This window comes from Protopterus annectens, chromosome 7.part0 (assembly GCF_019279795.1).
Source record: "Protopterus annectens isolate FY-2018-M chromosome 7.part0, PAN1.0, whole genome shotgun sequence".
NCBI classification, from domain to species: domain Eukaryota; kingdom Metazoa; phylum Chordata; order Ceratodontiformes; family Protopteridae; genus Protopterus; species Protopterus annectens.
In genome coordinates this window covers 1,754,826,058-1,754,854,046 of record NC_056739.1, presented here as the reverse complement: position 1 = coordinate 1,754,854,046, position 27,989 = coordinate 1,754,826,058, and the positions used below count along the sequence as shown (strand labels likewise).

At 37.1% G+C, this 27,989-nt stretch overlaps 1 protein-coding gene across 2 annotated transcripts in view; it reads right to left on the bottom strand.

Annotated features, from left to right (window-relative positions):
* The window catches only part of LOC122807225 (alanyl aminopeptidase, membrane), a 1,192,582-nt gene that overhangs the window by 744,785 nt on the left and 419,808 nt on the right, over positions 1 to 27,989 (bottom strand). For both annotated transcript variants that reach the window (XM_044078301.1, XM_044078300.1), the window contains one exon: positions 12,686 to 12,806. The gene's annotated coding sequence lies outside the window, so the exon portion shown is untranslated. The remainder of the gene's footprint in view (positions 1 to 12,685; positions 12,807 to 27,989) is intronic.

Sequence of the window (27,989 nt, the reverse complement as noted above, 5' to 3'; positions counted from 1 at the left end):
AAAATACATCACAATAGCGATGTAAACAGGTCTTAGATGAATACAACATTAAACAAGTTCAACAGTGTGCACAACAGTATGAAAATACATCACAATAGCGATGTAAACAGGTCTTAGATGAATACAACATTAAACAAGTTCAACAGTGTGCACAACAGTATGAAAATACATCACAATAGCGATGTAAACAGGTCTTAGATGAATACAACATTAAACAAGTTCAACAGTGTGCACAACAGTATGAAAATACATCACAATAGCGATGTAAACAGGTCTTAGATGAATACAACATTAAACAAGTTCAACAGTGTGCACAATAGTATGAAAATACATCACAATAACGATGTAAACAGGTCTTAGATGAATACAACATTAAACAAGTTCAACAGTGTGCACAACAGTATGAAAATACATCACAATAGCAATGTAAACAGGTCTTAGATGAATACAACATTAAACAAGTTCAACAGTGTGCACAACAGTATGCAAATACATCACAATAACGATGTAAACAGGTCTTAGATGAATACAACATTAAACAAGTTCAACAGTGTGCACAACAGTATGAAAATACATCACAATAACGATGTAAACAGGTCTTAGATGAATACAACATTAAACAAGTTCAACAGTGTGCACAACAGTATGAAAATACATCACAATAACGATGTAAACAGGTCTTAGATGAATACAACATTAAACAAGTTCAACAGTGTGCACAATAGTATGAAAATACATCACAATAACGATGTAAACAGGTCTTAGATGAATACAACATTAAACAAGTTCAACAGTGTGCACAACAGTATGAAAATACATCACAATAACGATGTAAACAGGTCTTAGATGAATACAACATTAAACAAGTTCAACAGTGTGCACAACAGTATGAAAATACATCACAATAACGATGTAAACAGGTCTTAGATGAATACAACATTAAACAAGTTCAACAGTGTGCACAACAGTATGAAAATACATCACAATAACGATGTAAACAGGTCTTAGATGAATACAACATTAAACAAGTTCAACAGTGTGCACAGTAGTATGAAAATACATCACAATAATGATGTAAACAGGTCTTAGATGAATGCAACATTAAACAAGTTCAACAGTGTGCACAATCTATGAAAATACAGAAGACAATACACACTCACACACAAGCATACATATGCATGTGCACGCACACACACGTGCACACACCCACCCCACCACCACCCACACACACACACACACACACACACACACACACACACACACACACACACACACACGCATGTATCTTGCACTAAGAACTTGAGTAAATCTAATTATAACTTCGTATACTCTGTTCAGAGAATTCAGGTTTTTTAACAGTTGTAACTCATTTAAGAATATCATCTCACTTTCCAGTAGACCTGTGTATATTTCCTCTCCCACTTACTGCTTATAGATGTGACAACGTGCCGGAAAAGACTTTGGGGATTATATCCTTTCTCACCTAATTAATCTTCTCCCAAAGAAGCAATAATCCTGATTTTACATCTCATATCTTTACACGCAACAGTCTTTTTTTTTTCAATAATAAATCTTTATTCTTTTCCAGATGTTAATACAATACTACAACATATGTACATTATATACATGAATGCTTCCAACAGTTACATAAAATCATTATACATTAATATAAACTTATAGATGGGTATTACAGAAAGAGAAAATAAAAATCTAGTATCAATATAAGGCTTATCTATACTAACCTCCATATTAAGTATGTACCTCCCAGAGAAAAGTGGATTGGAACCTCTAAGCTAACACAATGTTAGATTTTTTGCTCATTTTTTTTTTTTTATTTATTTTTTTCTTCTCTTTTTTTAGTAATTTATTATAAAAAAAAATATGTCTTATCGCTACAGTTTTAAAGTTTTCCCATGAAGTCTGGGATGGGTTCAGCCAATTTGTAGCTATATAAAGCTTCATTAACAGGAAAATATTTATGAGTATGATCCGAATATGAAGGATCATAAACTCCCAAGAAAGTGTAGACTGTTGATATCCATTTTTGTAATTCAATTTTAAAGAATTCCAAAGTTTGAAAATACATTTACAACTCGAGAACATATGTAAAAAAAGGTCAGCCATCTATGCAATATGAACATTTAGGTGAATTTTTGAGTTGAATTTATGTATAAGCATTATTAAATATCATCAACTGAGTAAATAATAACTTTTGAAGAGATACTGATTTTAGGGTTAAGTTAATTGCTTTCAATATTCTACTATCATCCATCGGTAATAATTTCTCCTTCCAGTATTTAGATAAGAGCATTTGGTTATTATATTTCACATCTTTTATCAAATTATATGAAGCTGTTATATATTTGCAGTCCTGCATATGAGTTTGCCATAAGTTTAGGCAAATGGTTAAGTCTTCTTCTTTAATTTTAAAGTTACTAAAATAACTTATTGAAAGATCCTTTAACTGTCTCATTATAATTAAATACAAGTTAGGAAGATTCATCTCTCTTAACATGTCGTATATTGAGATACCAAGAAAAGAATATAAATCAAGTATGGTTAAATCACTTATAAGTGGGAATTTCTTGAGATCTATCAGTTGATTACCAGTTTTCAGATTTGGGTTCTTATGAAATGGTTGGAAAATCATCATATATTGTAAGAGGTTTAGTGAGTTAAACAGACTTTGTATTGATATTATATATACTCTGATATGTTCCATCAGCAAACCAGCTGCATGTTTGTGATTCAGAATCAACCACTTGGGTGACCATTTAGGACTGGACCTGTCAAAGTGAACCACTCTTATCATAAGATATTCTAGTTTTCTACAAATCTACCTAATTCCATATGAAGTTGTTTGAAGAATTTCATAGAGATTTGGACTTGAGTAGCTCTAAAATATATAATATTCTTTTGATAATTGAGGTCTTTGCCATTATTGGTAATTTCAAATGATTCCATCTTTTTAAATCAGACACTATTTGATCCCAAATTAACTTAACATTGTTCACATAAAAGTCTCTATTATCTGTTGAAAAAACAATACCCAAATATTTTATTTTTCTTAAATAATTTGGTTTTAAATTTATTTTGTAATTAGATATTTTTGCAAAGTCTTCCACTGCTTTTAATATTTTCTGGGTATCTGAGACAAAGCAGCCATGGATATTTTTTATTGGAGCATTATGATAAATATTTTGCTTGATATGTAGAAATAATGGTTCTAGATATAGATTGAATAATATCACACAACAGTCTGAACCTTACACTATCTCCTAATTGTAGAAAGGTTGGTCTAGACATTCACTCACTGAAGACTAATCTTTTTCAATTACCTGTGCCTATAAAACTGCCTTTACCTTCTGCCAGTTTCTTCCCACCTATTGTTAATGTGTTGAATATATTTTCCTTTACAGGAAGCTTTACTCCTAACATGCCTGCAGCAATACTTCCTTCATTTTCATATTGTATCATCTCCTTTGATAGCATCCACCCCAAGCAGAACTATTTCTCATTCTATACTGTGTGGATTTTCAAAAATTGTATCCCAGACTCTAATATTTCTCAGCCAAAACTCCTTCAGAAAATAACAATCTGTAAATATATGGACAGTGTCATTTTCTGGAGGTCTGTACTCCAACAAAACCTATTCCCTTTCTTCCCTAATTTTTCCAGTTGCACTGGATGCAGAACAATCTACGTAACAACCACATGCTCTTGGTGCTCAACCTTCTTGTTCTAAAGTATATTTTATTCAATTTCCTATGATTCAGTTAGTTTTCTATGATTTTTCATGTGTTCATAGCACCTTTGTCTCCCTATTGCCTGTGGGCAAGATTTTTAAATAATGTCTGTGATTGCACAGGGTTGGTATGCAGTAAAAACCCATACTAGAGCATTGCACAGTTCACAGACATGGTCCCAGTACTAGAGCCTTATACTATTCATAAACATACTCTAAATCCTCCCCAGAGTATCTGCATACACTACTGAATACCTAAAGGTGTTCAGCTGTTGAGTAAGTATGCAAATCACTACCCAAACCTTATTATGCGATTCACAAACTTGTGAATAATACAGTACAGATTATAAGAGGTAGAAATATATTTACATGTGTATCTGCATACTTACAATAATAAAACAATGGTGGTATCCCAATATACATATAATGGTGACATCCCTGTTGTCCATGTAATGGAGAAATCCATCATATCCCTGTGATGGTAGCATCTCTGATATCTATGTAACTGATATACTGCTTAGCCTAACACAGATGAGTAACAACATCACAGCTAACACTGTGCAAAAGCATATATACATATTTACAAAGAAAGGATTGCACTGACCATGCATAAAAGAACGGTAGTAGGATCTACCACTGAAAAACCCTGCGGTGGTAATGCCACCATCATCCTACCAGCAGTAATTTGGCTGAAACAGACCAAGTCATTTGCATTCTGCTTAAATTGTCAGAATCCCACATTCATGGCCAGTGCCAAGGAGGAGGAGGCTTCACTTTTTATGAATCCTCTCCTGGAGCAACATCAGAATGGGAAAATGTGTCCACAAGGTATTTGAACATAACTGAGATATATAAAGCCCATTATCTCTCACTGTCTCACTCTCTCTCTCTCTCTCTCTCTCACACACACACACACACACACACACACACACACACACACACACACACACACACACACACACACTTTTTCTCTCTCTTGCTCTTTCACTGTTCAGATTACCAAAAAGGCAAAAAGAATCCAAAGAGTTTGGTCACTGACTCCTTCATCAGTGAAGATTAATATGCAAGTGACACTGTTTAATGTGCATTCTACTGAAAGAAAGCTTGTCAATGGGTATAATTGGTAAGAACCCACCTATTGATCAGTACTTATCACAAACCATGCAGTATTATGCATTTGACATGCAAACAGAACGGCAGCAAATGGATTCCATTGCATGGGTTGTATTGAAGAATAAAGAGGTTTGAATCTTTGCCTTTGTAGAAATGGGTATGATACTCCATGCCTGCAGTGGTGATATGATTGGGATGCATGAGATTCAAGTTTTGGCATGCTAGTCTTTTGAAATGTCAGCTTAATTTGATTTTCCTATCATATACCATACAGTTTGCCATCACATGTTCAGGGGAAAAGACTTAGAACAGCTAATGCTTCCCCATTATATTGCTTTGATTATGCAATCTTGGTATGGAAACTGGAAGCTCACCACAGCAGGATTTATCATTGGAGTGAAACAGCTATGTGTCAGGATAACTCATCTGTATTACCAGTTCTCTGTGTGCACTGCTTGGTAGATGATTCACAGACGGTAGCACAGGCTTGGGCAGAAAATATCATAGCATCACCTAGGTTTCATAAATCATCAGTCCAGGGCATAAACTACACCTAATGAATATGACTGCCCCATCCTCGATAGTCCCTCCCATCCAGTTATAGCCAGTATCTTACTCAATGAGAATTCCCTGTTGATGCCACCTATAGCAGCTACATCTTGTCCTCCACTCAGTTCATTGTATGTCTCATTTAGTGCCACTATGATTGCCTGAACATCTATATCTTCCTCCATGGGGGCGACATTACTGCAAAAATATTTCCCAGTCAATAATATTCATCTATCCACTTAATGAGACTGTGACAATGTATCCCACCTTATTAATCCCTGTTCTCTCTCACAACACCTCCATGCTTGTATAAAGTCAGACTATCTAAATTTCACAAAACCTAACATTTGTGAGTCCTTAGCTTGGAAATCATATTTTTTTCTACTCTCAACAGTATTCTAGCAAGCAGCAAATAGATTGTACCAAGTACTCACACAACAAAACCAAAAAATGTCCAGAAACACGATAAGACTGGTAGCTGCTTCCCAAGAAAATGAAGCTGAATACAAGTGAGGAAATAATATTTATTTAACGTAATTCGATAAAAATTCGATAAAAAACTCCTTGATATGAGCGCTTTCGTTTGGCTATGCCAAACTTTTTCAAATACAAATCATTACCCAAAAGCACATAAGGTATATACGTTGCATTCAAATGACGTCATTTTAACCATAGAAAACCGACATAATTAACCATTTCTATCCTGACAGGAATTTACATTAATTACCATAAACTAAAATAAGAATAAGACAGGCGTGGATCGTATTACAAAAAAGTAGCTTGTGTAATCCTGTAAAGTGACATAAACCTAATACGTTAAATACACACGGAAACTAGAACTGTCTTTTCTAAAAATAAAATACCTACAAATATACTGAAATTGTAACAATGCAGACTTCTTTTAAGCATAAATAATTAAGTAACTAAATAATTAATTAATAGTGATTCCCTCTAATCTACCTGATTTAATCACTATAATGACTATTGTGTAAACAGTGAGGTAATGTGATATAAATATATATATCGAACACTATAGTGATTATCTTGTCTTTCCACATTAAATGCCATATGATTTTTGCAGTTTGCATATGCATTGTGACTTCTTCTCCACTTGAGGATATCTGCCCACATATAAAACCTTTGCTTGGATCATCATAAATGTTGTATTTGTCTGACCTACCAAAGTATCTTTTCTCTGATCCCCACCTTCTGTTGCTTAGTAAAAAAACTTTAGGAAATCCTCATGTTTATGCAGACTGTACCCCATGTAGAGAAGACCTTAAGTCTTCAAATCTGTATATTTCATTCCTTTCCCCCTCACTGTCTTATTTTCCGCAGTGATATTCTCTATCCTTCTACCTGGATTGCAAAACCAGATCATCAAAGACTATTTATATTCTAGGTAACAATTCAATTAACTAGTCTGAAATCAACCTGCACTCAGCCACAATAGCTCACGTATTCCCCTAGAATCTCAATAATACCCTTGACAAAGACTTCATTTGCAGCTAAAACATGTTTGTGGAAAAGCAACACTTTCTCTCATCCCTGTTCTAAATTGACCACTCCTCTGGAGAAAGAACCATTGACCAGAATCTACTGAATCAAACTCTTTCAAGTACTGAAGACCATAACCACCACATTCCAAAATGTATTCAATTGTCCTTCCAAAACATCATATGAATAGCCACCAATATTCCTCTATGGTTCACACACTAATTAGTCTTCTCTGATCACTGACCATCAATTTTGGAATAACGGCTCCATTCATTGTACTGCAGCTAAATAATCCCTTTCAATCATTGTACTGCAGCTAAATAATCCATCCAATCATTGTACTGTAGCTAAATAATCCCTCGAGTCATTGTACTGCACCTAAATAATCCCTTTCAGTCATTGCATTGCATCTAAATAGTCCCTTTCAGTCATTGCACTGCAGCTAAATAATCCCTCCAATCATTGTACTGCAGCTAAATAATCCCTATCAATCACTGTGCTGCAGCTGAATAATCCCTCCAATCATTGTACTGCAGCTAAATAATTCCTTTCAATCACTGTGCTGCAACTAAATAATCCCTCCAATCATTGTACCTGCAATAATTCTTTTCCATTCAATCACTGCAAAATAATCCCTCCAATCATTGGACTGCAGCTAAATAATTCCTTTCAATCACTGTGCTGCAGCTGAATAATCCCTTTCAATCATTGTACTGCACCTAAATAATCCCTTTCAGTCATTGCATTGCATCTAAATAGTCCCTTTCAATCATTGTACTGCAGCTACATTTATCCTCCTTGGTTCCCTTTTGGAAATACTGCAGCACTGATGCTGGTAAAGGAAATCTGCACCACCTTCCTTTGTCTCTCGTTAAAAGCCTTCACTAAGTGCCCAGCAATATATTCCATTTTGTACCTTATAAAACTCTACTGACAGCTTGTCTTTGCCTGTAGCCTCTCCTAATTTCATACTTAAAAAACAGAAAGAATCACCTATAGAAGGCTGAGCTTTTGAAATGTGAGTAAGCTGTGCTCCATTACCCACCAACAGCTTCTTCCACTCACAGGATTTTGTTACCTATACCTCTTCTTGACTTTCCAGTTTCTTACACTTTGACTAGTCAATGTCTTCATATAGCTCAGCTCTAACAGTCCCTAAATTCTGCACTTTGAAGTCCATATCACCTGCTAATTTTTGTAACTTATTAATCCATATATTCTGTCCCTTTGCTTTCATTGTCAACACTAAAATGTCCCTGTCCCCTTCTCTTTAACTCATCCAAATTATTGCTGCTTCTATGGCTCAACTCCACCGCTGTAGATTCAAGCTCAACTATTCATGCTTTTAATGTTTCCTGTCTCATAGTGATTTTTAATTTTAGTGATTCGTGGCCACAGTTCCCTAGCTTTCTCTGTAGATTTCTCAAATCTTCATCTAGAGTTTTGACCTTCATGTCTAAACTTCTTTGTCAAAGTCCCTGTTAGTTATTAGCTTTACCTCTCAGGTTGCCTTAACTGCTTTTCGCCAAATGCTTAATACTCTAATGGATTTTGACTGTACCCCCTCCACATCCTTTTACATTTCTACATCATAGCCTCTGTCTTCCACAGATACTCCCCCATCTCTGATGTAGCCCTCTATACAGAATCACTATCCTCACATTAAGTATGGACTGATGTGCTAAGAATCATTCTCCTTTCCAACAGACTCCATTTTCTCCAGTAGTACGTATTTTTTAAAAAAAACAATCCAGTCTGCTACTCCTCCTGTTCTTATGCATAGAAAAGAAGTGTTGCCTCTCCCCTGGATACCCTGTTCTCCATATATCCACTCAACTCCCTTTATTATATTTGCTAGTCAAAGCTCCACTTCCTTGGGTATGCAGCTCACTTCTATCATACCTGATGTCAAATTTTGGGGATAGAGTGAGATTAAAATCTCCAAAAATGTTACTATCCCCTTTCAAGATGTCTTCTTCCCACTTAATTATTTAGCTATTTTATTTATTTTACATTTGTTGACTGGGTTAGTCCGTCTTAGCTGATAGCCCTTTTTCAGTAGAGACCCGGGGAGAAAAGCTCCACACATTTACATAGAAATCAAAACATTAGCATTTGTAAGTTCCATTTTTTAAGTTACACAAATTTACATAAAAAATCAAAAACATATATAGATGTTAAAATCTAGATCAATGTAGTCTGTTAGGGTCTTGGGAATTGAGAAAAGAAGTAAAAGTAGGGCAGTCAGCATTGAATAATGTATGCTGAGATAAGTTGTATGTAATCTAAGTGGCGAGGCAGTTCAAGCCAATTCAAAAGATTAAGGACAATACAGTAGTGAGTTTATGGTTTGTTGGTAATGAATTTTGCAGTCTTATTATAGCTTGCCTCCAGATTATTTTTAACTACAAACTGAAGTTTGGTTTGGTTGGGTCCACCATATAAGACAGATGGGAGAAGGTAGGTAGTGGCAAGAGTTTTTTTTTTTTTGGAGGTGATGCTAAGGAATTTTTTATATCCTTAGGGAATTCCTAATTTTTGATGAGTCATTTATATGTTATTTTTCTTCCATTTCTTTTCACAGTGATTCTGTTCACAACCTGACTTAAGGTTTTGTTTATTGTGTAAGGGTAGCAACCATTTTTTTCTTACTGTGATCCATAAAACAATATAACCACAAAAACATTCAATAACAAGAACTGTATACAATAGTGTAGTGCAATTTTAAAAGGAAGGACAGTTGCTGATTACCAAGCATAAAAAAGAAACCACAATAACTCTTTGTGTTCCAATAATATACTTAAAGCTCCTTTCCAACAAGGTGAAACGCTTACATCAGATGTGCTCCTCTGCTAGAATTAATTAGTGACAATCTGTGAAGTAACACACTCTAAAATCATTTTTGCATAAGAATTAACATGTGGAGAAATTCACCCATGAAATTAATTGAACATTCTTCGAGTATCCAGCAATAAAGAATCTGACAATTATTGAATATGTAGTCAGAAACAATTTAATTTGTGGTCTTAGTTTTTGAAAATCCAAGGATTGAAACATCATCCAGTTTGACAATGTTAAGGAGTATTGTCTTCCTATCAAACTCTTAAAAAATAAACTTGCCTGCAGCCATAAGGAAGAGACAAATAGGCAGCCTCAAAATTTATGAAAGTTATCTGTACCTGGATGACGGCATGCCTCACATTTATCATTAGAAGTATATCCCAGTGCTACATTATTAGCCAAAGACCAGTAACCACCATACACAAATTTAATCTGGTAGTCTAATAGGAAAGGTAAATATAATAATTTAAGTGATAAATGCAAGTTGGAAGGGTCCTGTACACAATGGTCCTCAGAATATTTCCTAATACATGAAAGTATGTTTAATTTTGTTATTTCTTAATCAAGGGCTATTAATCCAGCATATATACTGGACGCCTTCAATAATTTGGGAACCTTTTAAATTACTTAACTTTGACAATCTGAAGACATTGCTTAATGAGAGGGTATATGACTTAGAAGTCTGCATCAGACGAGAAGACAAAATGGCATGCATGAGTTACAGGGACCTCCATTTCTCAGTGAAAGAGAGATGAAAATGAGAATGAATATATAGTCAAAACAGATTATTTAACACTACCAGGAGTTTGTTGAGATAACTGAGGAAAAAATTAGTCTACCCCTATTTTGCCATTCTTTCTGGTTCAGTGATTGACCCAGAGTTTTAAAAAGAGACTTTTGCCAGACCTAACTCAAGGGAATTGTATATTATATGAAAGGTCAAAATTGCTTGATGGGTGTTGCATATACAGTGCCAATTCTGCAGATTCTTCTGTAAGGTTTTGCCATACCATAATAAGTTCAGTGGGGACAATGCATGTGGGATACTGGCCTCTATGAGCGACCATTTCTGTGAATGGTAAGGTACAACCTAGCATGCACTAATACACAGTGACTGTTTTTTTTTTTTTTTTAACTATACATCAGTCATATCTTATGCATAAGTAACAACCAGTCAGGCTAAAGACTTTCACTTACCTATTTTTATAATACAGATTTGTCAGCCTGCTCAATGTACATTGCACACAGCAGAGCAAATAGTTTATAATCTGCAACAAATATACATAGATAAGAAGCATGAGTGCAAAAATACCATTTTTCTTAATTTACCTTAATATGTATGAAGATTTTTCAAGGATAATATATTAAGGGTACTACAGAGAAATGAACTAATCTAGTCTAACCTACTGTTACAATCCCAACTGTACAAACTACTCCAACTTCAGACATTTACTCCCCTTGCAGATAAACTTCATGAAAAACCTCCTCATGCATCCTGAGACACTACTCACAAGCCATGCCAACTCTCATTATCCCCAGAAGCAAACTCAAAAGCACCACACCTGTATAATCTTCTCAGGTACCTACTCTTTGGCAAACTGTTCCTGTTGATCGAAAGGAAATCAACACTTACTCTAAATTTAGAATGCACTTCAGAAAGCAGCTCTTCGTCCAAGCCAAAATGTTCCTGCCTCTACACAGGATACATCACCTAATATACTGTTCCTTATCTCTTTTTCACTTCTCTTCTCCTTTCACAGAATTACTAAAGGGTGACCCATTTTACAAGCTAATGTGTATATTGTACACGGGTCTATATTAGTACAGTGAAAGTTTAGTTTGTCGAACACTGAAATGTCAAGCTAAACAGCAAAAGCTTAAAACCGTGAATGGCCAGTTCCGCAAATTGTTTCATAGGGAAAAAATTCACTTGGCCTTTATTGGGAATTTGCCCTTTTCCCCAGTGTAGAGTGATCTCAGAGTTGATATATTTAGTTAGGGGTATGGAGGGCAAAGGCCCCTCTTAACTATGATGGTTTGAAAGTTTGTTTTAGTGCCCGATGGCCAAGCGACGTTTTCTCCTATGAAAAACTTTGCAGAAGTGGCCGTTCGTGGTTTTAAGCTTTTGCTGTTTAGTTGTCAACATTTGGGTGTTCAACAAGCTAAGCAGTCAATTTTATAATATAGACCCATTGTACACTATATTCTACTTGTTTACTATAATGTACATATACATTTTTAATGTAATTATTCTGAACTACTTGGTTATTGCTTACATTTCTGCCTTTTTTGTTTTGTTTGTTAAATGTTGGGTATTTCATTGGTGCCGAGCCTATATTGGTCAGTACTGTTCAGTGCACTACCCTGGTGAACAAATATCAAGAAAGAACGTAAGAAAGAAAATAATTCAGCAACTGGGGTAGTACATTTTATACAGTTAGTCCAAAATGTTCTATCATAAAGCTATGGAATAGCTCACCACATTTAAACATTCTGTTGACAATACATCTAGTAGAAAATTACTCCGAACAGTACGATGGATGATTCTTTTTAATGCCTATTCACCTCAGAATATAAATCCACCTTGATGGACAATATGACTGTGAAATAGATGGACTTTTAAGGATTTAAGCATTCAGCACAGAAATCTTGCCAGGTTTCACTTCTTAAGACTCATACAACACCACAGAAATGTCCTAGTAAGTTTAACTGTTACAGACGTATTGAGAGCATTATTAAAGCAGAAAATACAACATGGCTGCTACAACATAAAGTTATATGTGTGCCCTGTTAAATAATTACTCATGCAATTACCATCTACCTTATCAAAGTGACAGATAGGAGAATGCATTACCAAATCATATTTATTGATGCTCCCATGTATTGCCAAATGGGAGCCTGGGTTTGGAAAATATACTTCCCTGTTAAAACAGTACTTACTTTTTTATAAAGTTTTGTTTCTCTAATGGAAGGATGTTAGCAGGCAGGCATCATGTTTAGCATATTCAAAGTCTTTCTTTTCTTAAATCATATCTTCTTAAATGGGGTGGAAAGACCTGACCTGTAAGGAATGTAAAAGAGCATCTTAGCTCCTCCATGAAAGGTACATTTTAAAATATTGTTGTTGTATTGTCAGAGATATTCTGTAACATGTAACAGAAGCTGTATTTTTACTTATATTCTTATTTCCAGCTCATCCACAGAATACAAGTCAAATCAGATACATTTTGTCAATGTGTAAGTAAACTCTATACTAAGATGTTTTTCCTTTGTTGTAAGAATTTCCAGAATTTCAAATCTGAGAGACAAACACATATGAAATACAGTGACTGACTTTCCTCAAAACTGACTTCAAATCTAATCATGCTGCAAAGCAAAATAACACACAGAGCTATAAGCAGGAAATGCATACTAAATCATTGTGTGCAACAACGTTGAAAGAAAGTTGCATAAAATTCCACATCAGTTATTCTATAAATTATGCCCTGCAAAAGCATTTATATATCACTTTGTAGAATGAGGTGCTACCACCCATTATATTATTTAACACAAAACATTATTTTCCAGAAATCAGATGTTAGTCTTTACTATCAGTTTATAGTAGCATGAGTCACATAAAGGGAGTGCCATAGTCTAAAAATTATCCTTCCCGACAAGCACAAACTCTTGGATTGCACATAATGAACTTGCATATGGTTCTCTGCATGCATGCACACACACACACACACACACACACACACACACACACACACACACACACACACACACACACACACACACACACACACACACACACACACACACACACACACACACACACACACACACACACACACACACACACAGATGCCTATGCACAAGTGCATGCATATACACTCTCTATTAGTTTATAGTCAGCTGCTGTCTGGATTGCAGTATCAATCATAATAAAAAGCATGTTATAGCCATCAGGGGGTGCCATATTCTTGACCAGAACTTATTGTCTTGATTCTCCATTTTCTGAGTAAGATAAATACATTATCCAAAAACTGCCATGCATATCCTCACATTAATTTAGAAATGTTTCCATTCTGAATCAAGGGTTTCCGAATAAAGACTACATTTTCTCTCATCTGCCTTCTGTATCCCACACATACATGCAAAATCTCTGTATTGGTTTCAAGATTGTCTAACACCAAGAAGTATTAGAATTATTAACATACAAGTAATGGCATCTTTGATAGGGTTAGAACTGTATTAATCTGGTGAGAGAATTTGCAGAGAAAAGCAGCAAACTTAAAATAAAAGCAAGCTCAGATATGCTAGCCCAAAAGAAAAAAAAATGTATAGAATTTCTTTTGTATCCAATAAACCAGATATGAGTACAAAAGGAATCCTCAAGAAATTCAAGAAGAATCTATGCAGAACTGTTACATACCTGGAACTTCCAGACACCAGGCCGTAAATCGGTGGATGACTTAACTAATAACATAAACAGGCCAAGCAGTACAGTATTGCAAAGCAGCCCATATAGCTTGTCCCACTTCTCTTTTCTGCTGTGTCCAACAAACAGCAAAACTGAAAGATACAATCTTCCAGCTCTTGGCATTTTAATCATGTCCCTGACCATTATCCACATAAATGATATAGCCGTTCCCACATCACCATATCAACCCCTGTTGCCATGTCCGCAGGCATCTTCGAGTACAGAAATAATCTGTCCCACTCATGCCTGTTATCAAACCTCCATTTATAAACACACCTCCTCACTCTTCCTTTTATATCACAACACTGATTGTGGTCCTTTAAGTTATAATCCACTACCTTCTTCCTCCATTTACTTATTTTACAGCTTGTGATAAAAATGTGATAAAAATTTTGTTTAGTTTCCCTCAATGTTTGTTATTGCCCAGAATATTAATAACATGTCACCTGTGTCTCTCATTTAATATTTTTCAGATCATACTTTAAACATGAATACATACCCTCATGAACACCTCCCATTTGTTGGCAAGACCTTTCAAGAAATCTGTAAAATTCTAAGATAAGGGAAATGCTGCTCAATTTATAAAGCATAATCATGCAAAACAATGGTTCATGAAACAGATGTGGTCTGCACCTGAGGTTCATATTGACAGGGTACCGTACATCAGACAGCAGCTCTACTCTGAAAATGTGGGGGTGTCTGAGATGCAGGCAGGAGAGGGTACCAGACTTTCTGTAGAATGATACCCCGGAGCATATTGATAACCTCATATTAGAAGGATGAGCTTATGTCTTTCTCAGTATACCCAGTAACTTCACAGGTATTTCCACTGTACACAAAACTTAAGAATATCATAAGGTGTAGTCTCCTATCATTCACTTAGAACATGAATAAAAAAAGCCTAGGTGGATGAACTCAGTGCATGAACACTGGAGGTTTGCAGGCAGACTTTTGGAACTTCAAGGACACTTAATTCACAGAGATGGACTTAGCTATTAAAAGCAGAAAAAAGGTTAACAAGATGGTCAGAACTTAACAATATGTCAAAATATTGCAGATCAGCAATTAATGTGATTAGTTACAAATGAAGCACAATTTACAAACCAGTGTGATACCCATGACTGCAATTATATATTATACGACTTTAAGCAGATGACATAATTGTGAGGCTATTTATTCATAGAAAGAACCATCTGTGCTTAGTCTGTCTTACCAGAATAGCATGAAAAAGCCTAAATAAAGCAAAGTTGCACTCCTATTTTATCCTTACTGTTATTTCTTTGGATAAAGCTGAGGACATTAAGATATGTAAAGTAAACTGGCACCACAACACCCGATACTTAAACAGCAGGAAATTTATTAAAGGCTGCCATTTAAGTATCAAGTGCCATAGTGACAGTTTACTTTGCATTTTGTTTTATTTTACCTGATTTCTTAGCACACTGGCTTTATCTACATGGCGGAATTATTTTATATTTGACATTAAGATATGTACTGTAACCCTTCGGTCACTAATCTAGTTATATGAAAAAGGCATGTTCTGTACTTTAAGATGAGTCAGTGCACCATGCCAAAGTTATAAAAATAAATTAACAGGACACTGCAGTCAGCCTATACTTTTGATAGCAATAAGGACTCAGAAGTGCTGATACACTGTAGATAAACCATGCATCTTTAATTTATACAAACATTCAGGAAGTTTCATTAATTACAATTATCTACTAAATGAAATCATTTATCAAACCATCCATCAAAAGAATGTGGTATGGGAACAAGAAAAATATTGTGCATCAGATATGAATGACATCTAAAAAATAATTTTAGGCACATGAACAAACCATTTTTGGAAAACAGATACTTAACTACAGAGTTTCAGCCATCTGGAATGATTTAAAAAACAGATTTAAAAATTCTACCATTAAATGAAAGCAGTTTAGAAGTAATATGAAGATATGCCTAAGTGCCAGATGTGTGTGATTTAGATAAATATATGTTATTTTAGAACAGCACTGCTCTATAACATGCAAACTATAACTTCAACAAATCCTTGGAGTAATTAAAGGGATTGTGTAAGAGTATGGTATTACCTGTGTTTACAGGTTCATAGCTATTTAATAGGCTGATGCTCCATAAGGACTTTTTGAAGCCTAGTCATGCATTCCTAAGAAGTTTATGGTAAGTAAGTACAAAAAAACTCGAGGCCTTTGCACTTTAAGTTAAGAATAGCCCAGAGCTGGGCAAACATTTACATGTTATCCATTTTCATAAGTGACAAAGGTGTTAAATCCGGGGTGAATTTGTGTTTCCCATCTCATTCGTTCATCCAGATCATGCTTAAACAGAGTAACAGCCATACTTTACTTTTCTAATTTCTCCAAGGCTTTTGGGTTTCTAATACCATGATGGGAATGGACCCCCATCCCAAGTCAAAGTATGATTAAAGTTCATGAAATTAATATTGTTTCGATCTTTGACGTTAGCCAGAAGGGCTCTTCTCAGCATGGGCAATGTGCACAGTACTTGACACCTTCTGCAATTCATATGGAAGTGTAGTGCGATCCTGGAGTTAGTATATAGTTTGGTTTTATATTGTCCGGTTTGGTTTTATATTGTTCGGTAAAATCAAACTAGGTGGGGGGCTACGGCCCCCAAACCCCACAGTGTAGGGGGCTGTGCCCCTACACCTCTAACTATATATATTAACTCCAGGATTGCACTACAGTGGGGAAAAGGATATATACTTTTTGCTTGCTTTACAGTACTCTACACACTGCCAGTACTAATTGTCAGTGAAATGAGTTTTAGTTGAAGTGAACTTTAGGTGAAGTAACTTTAGGTGAGTTGGTCTCTGTGAAATGAATGCAAATGAAATGAGTTTTAGGTGAAGTGAAGTAAACTCATCTATTTCTTCTTTTTTTGTGGTGTTTAAATCCCTTCTGCTTTTGATTCCCAATTCTCTATAAAACTTTTTTGAGTCATCAATAAATTGCTTATTTTGTACTTTTCCTTTATATTTATCTGCGTATATTCCACATTTTTCTGCCTGAGGTATTTTCTAACAGTGACATTTCTTGTCTTAATTGCTTTATAGTTTTCTCTATTTGATACTTACATGATGGCATTTGATTTCTCACCTTCCTTTCCGTTACTATCCTGTGTTTTTGGGGTAAGCCTTTTATCTGTTATTAATTTAGCTGCACAGTAATATATCCTATTTACCTCTGTTATATCACATGAATCTCTATGAACAGTTCTAATTACTGTGTTTATTTGTTTTATCAGCCTTCTAACTTTTGGGATTTTATTGATTATCTGTAGTCTATTACTTTCATTCGTCTTAATATGTCTGCCTATTTCTATTAAATCAAGCAACTCTTCTCTTAGATCATTTTCTTCTGAAACTAAGGGCACATTTTTTGTTCTCAATTTCCTGTGGGCTTTCTACAGAAAGTTCCAGAGCATCTTCCTGTGCCACATTCTGTTTAGTTTCATTCTGTGTCATCCATTGCACTTTCATATGGGAACTCACTTGCCTATCACTCCACAATGTCGACTGCATCAGAGTTGCCACAGTTTCCTGTTCCTCGACTTGCTATGCAGCTCCAACTGAACTTTTGCACTGGTTTCCTTTGGAAGGCTCTGAAGTATTTTCATATGGCAATCTATCATATATTTCCCACTCCACTAGTTTCTCATTAATTTGGGAATCCACTCCTCTATCCTGCCATGACATTATCAGATTTAAATTTTCAACACTAAATCCTTCACTTCATAGGTAATCCATAGCCTCACTTTCTATTTATTTTACTTCTCCGTTACTAATTCTCCTTTCTACTTTTCCTGTTTATTTTCTTATTTTTGTATTGTAAAATTTTCCATATCCAGATGCCTTTGCTTGTATTTCTCTTCAAATATCTTTGGTGCTGCTCTTTTTGTATTGATTGGTTTTGCTTTCTCCTTTGCATAAATATTACACCATATTAAATTTCTTTTTCTTTCCCATGTCCATATTTCTTCTTCAGATGTCTCCGCTCCTCCTGTTTCTCCTTACTTTTGGGACTCACTGTTCCATCATGCTGTGACATCACCTGTGTTAGACCTTATGCACCAAATCCTTTACGTCACAGGCATTCCATAACTTCAGCTTCTATTTTTTAACTTCTAATTTACTAATCTTCTGTTCTATGTTCCCTCTTTGAGATCTTATTTTTTGTATTGTGAATGTGGATGCCTTTGCTTGTATTTTTCTTCAAGTATCTTCGGGGCTGCTTTTTTGTATTGATTAATTTGGCATTTATTGTACCATATCAGATCTCTTTCTTTCCCATGTCCATATTTCTTTTTTAAAACTTTCAAAAATCTCTAGATTTTGTTCTTTACATTTTCACACTTCCGTAGTTGCTTCTTTTTCCAAACAGCCCAAGGATTAATGATCTATATAATGTTTTTCGTAAGCCTGCTATATTAATGAACACAATTTTTTATTTGAAGCATCTGACAGTTTTCCTTATGCAAGTGTTTTTCTTTCTTCTAATTTCTCTCTTAATCTTTTTCTATATGTTCAGTCTGGAAATTATAGGCTTCTTGCATAATAGTAACAATACATAATTTCTTTCTCATCTTCAACTGTCCACTCTATCATCTTTATGACTCTTTTTTGGGTTTTTGTGGTCTGCTACTTCCTTCTAGAGCAGGGGGCCATCCTCCTCCTGAGCCTGGCCTAACCCCATTGTAAGAATGTTTCCATGTCTTGAGGATTCTACACTGTCTTTTTTTCTAGTGCTGGACCAGTGCACCTACCAGGATTGGGCCCTTTTTTATCCTGGGTCTTGTGCACAAAGCTATCTTTTTTTAGCTTTTAACCTACTTCTGTCCATGAATATGCTATGTAAAATACAATCTATATATGCGTCATCTTGGTGAGATTTTGTGAAAAACAGGGTCCACCTCATGAAGGTACTCACCAAGACTTGAGGATGAATTCAATTCCAGCAATACTGCTCTCCTTTGCTTGCATACTTTACTTTATGTAGATAGGAAGATGATTCCAGAGAAGTTGTATGTTGTGTGATACACATCTGTCCCTCTAACATATTCTATTTATGTGGCAGAATAGATTAATATATGTTGAGCTGGTGTTTATGCCACCCCGGACTAGTGGTTATGGAGTAGTTCTGAAAGGATGTGGTCACCTGAGGCTTTGTAAGCGTAAGCATGGCAAAGGTTGGTATTCAGTAGGCTGTAAGGTACTGAGAAGATGGACAGGGAGTTGAGACAGTCACTGTAGTTTTATGACTTACACTTGATTTTCTTCAGTTAAAATCACTGTGGTTATTAAAGTTGTATCAGGTGTTTAGACAGGTGCATTGTAAAGGGCCCATTATACTCAATGATTAGCCTAAAAAGTGCTGAATACAGTGGACTGATCACATCTCTTGAACTGGATGTCATACTCTTACTAATAAGCTGTGCAACAATAGTGAATACATGGTGATTGAAGGACAGTTCATCTTACAGTAGTAGATACATGGTGATTAAAGGAAAATTCACTGTCTACAATTCCAGGTCCCTAACTAGTGGATACATTTTTAGGGTTGTGTTATTAATGTGATAGTTACAGGGCATAGCATGCTTGCAGAAGGATACTGTTATACATTTCTTGGCATTTAGTTTAAGGCCATGATTTTGACACCTGATATTTGTTTAGGACAGGCATTCTTAGAGGATCCTGGTGCATGCCCTCTTGTGACTTCAAAATGGCACGAAGTTTCAGGTGTCATCCATAAGTCCTTAATAGGTTAATAGGTTCATAGGTAGGTACTAGGCTATCTGCCTGAAGGCATTTATAAGCCTAGCCAGAATGTGTTGGCTTTCACCGCCCTCTTAGATTAGTTCCCTGTGCCTCTGTCCAGCAGAGCCACTGAAGTGATCCCCAGGGTAAACTTTCTGCTTCCCATCCATTCGTCAAGGTTTCTCTTGAAGAGTGTTAGCGAGGAGCTCTGCCTAGTGTAGATTGGAATCTTGTTCCAAAGCATGGAAAGTCTCTGGGACAGGAATCTATCCCTCCAACATGTCCTATTTATTGTTGTTGTGAGGTTTAGATCCCTAGAGCATGTGGCTTGAGGGGATAAGGTTTTCTTTAGGTGGAGCATGTCCATCAATTCTGGGTTGGACATGGCCTTGTATTTCAGGCAGAGATCACCTCTGAGTAGGTGGTATGCAACCGAGTACAGCTGGAGTTTCTTCAGTCAAGCTGCATAGGGCATTTGTTTGAGGCCAGTGATCCTCTTGGTGAGGTACTTCTGTGGTCTTTCCAGCTGTTGCAGGTGTCTTGTAAGGTACATCCCAAATGGGGCATTGTACTCTATGATGGGTCTGATGAGTGATGCATAGAGGGGTACAATGACCTCTTTTGATCTGGATGCAAACTCTTTTGTGATTAGGTGAGTCACATACAAGGATTTTCTAACCACTTTGGCAATGTGATTGTCAAAGGAGAGTTTACTATCTATTTGGGTCCCCAGATCCCTTATTACATCTTCCATATTTAGGAGACTACCACCTATGTGGTAGCTTGTGGATACTTCGTTTTTTCCAAACGGGATGACTATGCACTTTTTGGCATTTAGCTTGAGGCCATGATTTTGACACCAGGTATCCATCTCAGTGGGACCCTTTTGGAGGATGTCTGTGTCAGACCCTAGTTTTCAGTCATCTGTGAACTTGGTCAGCCATAGTCCTCCTGTGCTTGCCTGTACCTCTGAGAAGTATATGCCGAACAGGAGGGGTCCTAGGACTGAGCCCTGGGGAATGCCACTTGTAACTGGTTTAGAGTAAGACCTAGCTCCTGCAACTCTCACCATGTGGGTTCTGTCCTTGAGCCAATTGGCAACTCATCCTGTGACATAGGGATTTATGTTCAGGCTGGTGAGCTTGTCTATAATACAAGAATGAGGAATGGTGTCAAAGGCTTTTGTGAGGTCTAGGTAGGCTGTGTGTACCACCTTTCCCTCATCTATAGCCTTGGTAACTGTCTCAAAGAAGTCCACCAGGTTTAGGAGGCATGATCTGCCCTTAACAAATCCAAACTGGGTAGGGTCCAGTGTTTGGAGGTTCCCAATGTCTCTGTTAATTAGTTCCATGATGAAGCGCTCCATAGCCTAGCAGACTAAACTAGTCAGGCTCATAGGGTGATAGTTTCCGGGGTCTGTTGTGGAGAGGAATAACCATTGTTGTGCACCACTCTATGGGTACGTAGCCTGTGGAGAGGCTGAGTATGAACAGTGTGTTTAGTTGAGGGGTTAGTTCATCTTTGAGCTCATGTAGGACACAACCTGGGATACTGTCTGGTCCCATTGATGCTGTGTTTTGGGCTTTGGAGAGGGCTGTTTTAACCTGAGTGTCTGTGATTTCAGGGGCTCTACATTCTTCTGATATGGTTATGGGCCCTTTTGGGGGTGAGGGAGGGGTGAAGTTTGCACTGAACCTGTCTGCCAGGATGTTGGCAATATCGTCTGGTTCAGTGTATTTTCTGCCATTCTGCACTAACTCTGAGCAGATCTGAGCATTGCCACTTAGATTCTTGACATAGCTAAAGAATGCCTTGTGGTTATCTTTGGAGTCCTTGGCAATTTTTCTTTTGAAGCTTGCCTTGGACGATTTTATGAGGAATCATAGTTTCTTGCTTATACTGATCAGGGATATCTTCCCTTCTTGGGATTTTACTCTTTTCTGTACTAGTTTCCTCCTTCTATTGTATATCTTGTTTATGGCAGGGGTCCACCAGACTGGTTTCCTTTTCTTGGAGGAGTGAGTCTTAGTTTTGCTTGGGATAGCATGATCCATGCATTCTTGTAGGTGCCCGTAGAATGCATTAGTAAAGGATTTTGCAGCTTGGACATTGTTATCCTTTAGCATGGGGGCTTTGAAACTTTCCACCTCGGTCTTAAGTAACGTTAAGTTTGCTTTTGAAAAGTTTTTCACGGTGGTTTCCTTGTCTGGGGGTGGGGGCAGAATATGGATATCCAAAGTGATTTGTTTATGGTCAGATCTAACCAGCGAGGGGTTGACCTCCAGTGTGGAACACCGGTTGACCATGTTGATGATGACCAGGTCCAATATGTTGTCACCTCTGGTGGGAGTGTTGACCAGTTGATCCAGGGTTTTTGAGTTTATAAATTCTAGGACATGTTGGGCAAGGGAGTTAGTACTTGAGTAGTTCTCCCAGTTAATGTTTGGGTAGTTGAAATCATCCCATATTAGGGTGTTTGGTAGGACCTTTATGTTTCCCAGTGTTTCCAGAAATGCAGAATGGGGGTCCTGGGACATGGTGGGTGATCTGTAGCAAGCTACAATTTGAATTTCAGTTTTGCCCATTGCTAGTTGCATGTGGATGATCTCTGAAGCATCGTGCTATGCCACTAACCTGGAGGTGTGGGTATCCTTGATGAATATGGATACTCCTCCACCTTTTGTATTTCGGTCCAGGCTCTGTGGCCAAAATGTATGGTATAAGTTGTAGCCTGGTAGTGCTGGGGTGTTCTCTGGAGCCTTAAACCAGGTTTCTGTTACTGCACATATATCGATTTTCTCCAGACTGAGGAGTGCCTCGAGTGCATGCATTTTGAGGTTTAGACTTCTGTCATTGAGTAGCATTACCCTCAAATTTTTTTACTTGTGCTATTTATGGTGGTGGGATTGTCTTTTGAGCCTTGCCTAAAAAAGGCACTATGGGAGTGGCAAGAGCCTTGGCCAGTATTCAAAAGCCTAAGCGTGACAGGTGCAAGCTGTCTCTAGCGAAGCAGCGTGGCTTGTCGAGCATGTCATCCCATGTGGACAGACACTGGATCCCTTTTGAATGACACCAGAAACTTAGCCAATTGTTGAAATTGATATTTTTTTCTTTATACCATGGTATCATTCTTGGTGAGGGCAGGATGCTACTCAGGGTCAGGGTCATACCGGCCTGGGCTACATGATCAGAAAGCTCTTCCATGTCTCTTTTCATGTAGTCCAGGGAGGTATGGCTCAGGTCATTCACACCAACATGGACAATGACAGAGTCATATTTGTACTTGTTCTGGAGTGACCTGAGTGCTTGTGTTATTTGGTGGATGCTGGCACCCGACAGGCAGCTAAAAGTAACCTTCTCCTTGTCCATCCTAGTGAGTGGGATGTCAGTGTGCCTGACTATAGAGTCACCTATTACTAGTATGTTGGGTATGTTATTTTGCCTTAAGGGCTGTGCTTGCGTGGCACACTGGTTTTGTGAAATATGTGTTTCATGGTTTGTGTTGGGGGGTGGAGGTTGCTTGGATGTCTGCTTTAGAGGTCTCTTTTGCTTTTGCATATTTTTATTTAGAGCCTCCAAGAATGTTTTTGTGTATTTATGTGTGTTTTTTGCTGGTGCTGGTTTAATAGGTCTATGTGAGACTGGTGGTGTGATGCCAGTATTTCCCTTCTCCTCCTGACTGTCTAATCCAGTCTTGGGTTGAGAGAGATTAGCCTCCAGTTTGGCTGTATAACTGAATTTCTTGCATGTATTAGTGTTTTGGTGGTAGGAGGAGGGGGTTGTCTGTGTACATGAGGCAGTTGTAACATTGCCTCAAAATGCCCAGATTCACCAGTTGGACTGGAGAGTACACCTGAAACTGCTCTTTGGACATGCCTGGATAAGTATAGTGAACTGTTTTACTGAATGGCTGGAAAGGTCGAATAGAGAGCCTTGTCCTTCTGTACAGTATAGGGGGGGTCTAGTGCTGGGGTTTATAAGTGCTTGCTATGAGTTTTGAGCAAGTGCCAGGCTGAGAAATGAATGGCTTGAGTGCTTAAGTTGAAAGTTTGTCTAGTTCCAAGGGAAAAATTGAAGAAGAGACTTTGTGGAGCCAGGAATAGTTATACCCTAGCTAAGTGGCGCTGCCCGGCATGCAAAACCAGGAAAATGCATTTTTTATAGCAGGGAAATAAAAGAGAGAGAAATTAGCCCAAAATGGCCAATAAACTACTACTTTCTGGGCTAAAACTACTCCTCCGGGGAAAGATAGGCTGCTCAAAGCATCTCTCTCTCACAGGTGAACAGAGAAACTTCCTTCTATCCAAGTAAGGTATGGGCAAACACAGAGATTTGTAACACAGCCCTGAATTCAGCACTAACCTGAAAACTGGACTATACTAGCTTAGAAAGGTGGGAAACAAGTATATTTTTTTTCAGAAAATAAAGCAGATACATTAGCTTTGACCTCCAAGAAGTAAAGGTCAAGGAAAAGTGTCTCGAGGACTGAACCCTGAGGTACACCACTAATGACAGGTACTTTGGAGGAGGTAGAACTGCCCAACCTAATTTCTTGGTTTCTATTAGTGAACTAATTTGCTGTCCATTTGGTTATAGAGGGGTTTACTTGGTGTCTAACTCCTGTAAGAGGTCTAGATATGGGATGTGTACCAATTTTCCCTCATCCACTGATTGAGTAACCTTCTTAACCAGATTAACAAAGCAGAATCTGCCCTTGACAAAATTGTACTGGCTTTGAGTCAGAAGTCTATAGTTTGCCTGTGTTGTTATTTATTAATCCCATAATGATCTTTTCCATAGCCTTAAAGATGAGGGTGGTCATACTTATTGTTTTTTTTTAACTTCCTGGGTGTGTTAATGCTACCTTTATGCAGGGGATTACTGCTACTGTCCTCCATTCATCTGGCATAAAGTCTGTTTGGAGGATGAGCCTGAAGAGCCCCTGTAGAAGGTTGTACAGATCCTGTTTCTGGCTGGCCAGTAGGCATTCTGGTATGTTATTCAGGTCCAGTGAGTTAGTGTTCTTGGCCTTGGACAGTGCTTTGAGAACTTGTCTTGGGGGTATTTAAGGGGGTGGTGTGGATGCTACTATGTGATCTGGTAATGTGGTGGGGGGTGAGTGAAGTTAACCAATCTGTTAGCAGATAAATTTACCTCTATGTCCTCTTGGTCTGAGTAAGTAATATACTTTGCTATTAGCATTACACATTGCTGAGCATAATTTCTGAGATTTCTAACATATTTAAAGAAGGCTTTATTGTTGACTTTAGCCTGGTTGACTATTTTTATCTTGATCAAAGTACCTTCTTATGTTTATCAAAAGCATTTTTGGTAACTAAAGATTTACATTTTTTTACATGCAATGAACTTTTTAGTCTGTTTATTTTTGGGTTCTATCACAGGGGTATATTTTTAAATTTAGAATTTACTTCAGAGGGGGAAAGATGCATATATGCAGCTATTTGTATATATATATATGTAGAATTCGCCAATAAGGGATTCCACACACATAGAGGGGTCATCAGGTTAGGAGATGATGTTGAAATTAGTCAGGTCATTACTCAGTTTCAGCAGAGTAGTTATAATGTCTGAAAACCAAGTTATTGGAAGGTGCTTCTGGTTTCAGTCATATGGTAAAAGTAACTGATTTATGGTCTGATATGACTAGGAAGGAATTTACCACCAATAAAGAACATTTTGTCCCACATTGTTGAGAACCAAGTCCATGATTTTATTGCTCCTAGTTGGCGTGTGGACTAACTGGTCCAGTGAGTTTGTGTTTATGTAGTGCACACATATCTGGGCATATGTTGATGGATAGGTAGTAGAAGTACCCTAGAAGAATGGTGTTTGGCTAAATGCATTGAGACTCTATCTTGTCAAGTAGGAAGTAAGAATCAGGAGGAGTGACATATTGGGGATCTTATAGTTAGCCATGATGTGATAAGGGGTTTTGTTAATGGCAAATTAAATGTGGAGGAGTTCCAGGTCATGATTCTGTCTGACGAGTCTGGAGGTGAAATTTTCTTTTTATGAATATAGAGACACTACCACCTTTAGATCCTTCATCTACTGCAATGGGCCTGAATGCTTGGTAGGCCTTGAAACCTTTCATTGATGTGGTATTTTCAACAGTCTTGCATAGCACTACCTTTATGTTGTCTAAATTCAGTTTTGCAATGTTGGGAGCTTTTGAAGACTGACATTACCTAAAAAGGCCTTATTTTGATGAAAACATATTTCTACCAATATATAAAGCCTTTGGGGATAGGCTCAGGCCATCCTTGGCAAAGCAGTTAGAACTCTCGATCATTTTCTCCCAGGCTGGTATATATTACATTCCCTTTGAATGACACCATAAACAAAGCCAATTATTAACATCAATAATATTTTGTTTATATTATGGCATCATTCTTGGTGAAGGTAAAACACTGCTCAAGGCTAGATCGATAAATGCCTTGGACACATACTCTAAGTGTGTCATGTTGTCTCTTTACAAATAGTCCAGAGAGGTATGTCTCAGATAATTTACTCCCACAAGAACCATGACTGTTTCACATGCCGACTTGTGGTATAAGGGCTTCCATCTATACATGGTATGGCGAATCCTGGCATCCGATATACAACTGACCATAACCCTCTCCTTGCACAGCCTGATGAGTGGCACATTAGTGTACCTCACTATGGAGTTATCCATGACTAGGATGTTGGACTGTATGGAGGTTTGCCTTATAGGCTTTTGAGTTGAGACACTGAGTTATAATTGCATGTTTTGTAGTGGGTCCTACCGAGTTGAGTGTGAGCTTAATACGGGTACTTGTTTTTTGGGTTCCATTTAGCAGGTCTTCATAGTTTAGGTAGATTACTTTTAAGAGCTTCAGCATATTAAGTCTACATTTTTTAATCTAAAATGTGTGTGATAGGTATAGCTCAGTGGTGTGTTTTTACAGTCAACCTGTTTGCTGTTTGTATATGCTATATGTGAGAGTTTGCCTCCAGTAACATTGTATAACTATATCTCCCCCATATCGTGTCAGTTTCTTTAAGTATTAGGTAGTTGTCAGTAAATGTGAGACAATTGCTACATTGTATCAGGATGACAATTTCAAACATGCTGGCTGCTGAGACAGTTGGAAAGTGCAAGTCCATGGTTCCATAAGTTTACTAATATGAGTTGTAGGGGTGGTGGCAGTAGAGGGGTTGGGGACAATTTACTGGAGTGCCATCTGAATAAAACAAACAATATAAGACAACACAAGAAGATAATCAATCTCTTAATGTAAATCAGTGGCTCTTTGTGCAACTATGGTACTATTTTGAACATTAAGAATTTATAGGACAGGTTATGTAGGGAAAGTTAAGGTTTTATGTGACCATATATTATCGATATTTAAATGCTTGTTACGTAAAGAGATATGATCATTTTATTTTCTGTTATTTACTACATAATGTTATATTCATATAACTAATGAAAATGTGTAGACATCCAGTACTATTGCTTGTTCTGCGCTCTATTATAACCCCTAGGAAAGCAACATAAAATATATTAATTTTCAAGTGATCTGGTAATTCTTTAGCTAAACCTAAGTGTTACAAAACTAAGAATTAAAATGTTAATACTGCAGTTTGGGATCTGCAAACAAAAAAAAAAAAAAGGTAGTATCCATGCTGTCTTGCAAGCAATGTGACAATGAAATTGAGGAGGTGATGTTTAGCAAGTGGCCTGAGAGGTAATGTTATGTATACAGGCTTTCAAAGTCTATTTGTTTCATTTGAAACAAATCCTATCAAATTATACCTTGCTGATCTGCCATTGTCAAATAGTATAATCATGGAAAACTGCAGTATATGTAACAAATCCAAATGAATCATTCTTATGTAAAACAGGTGCATATTAGATAACATCCCAAAAAAGCATTTCTGGGGGGGAGGGTTGTATGTACACTTAAAAAGTATAAATATTGTAGACATAAAAGGGCAAGAGGTAT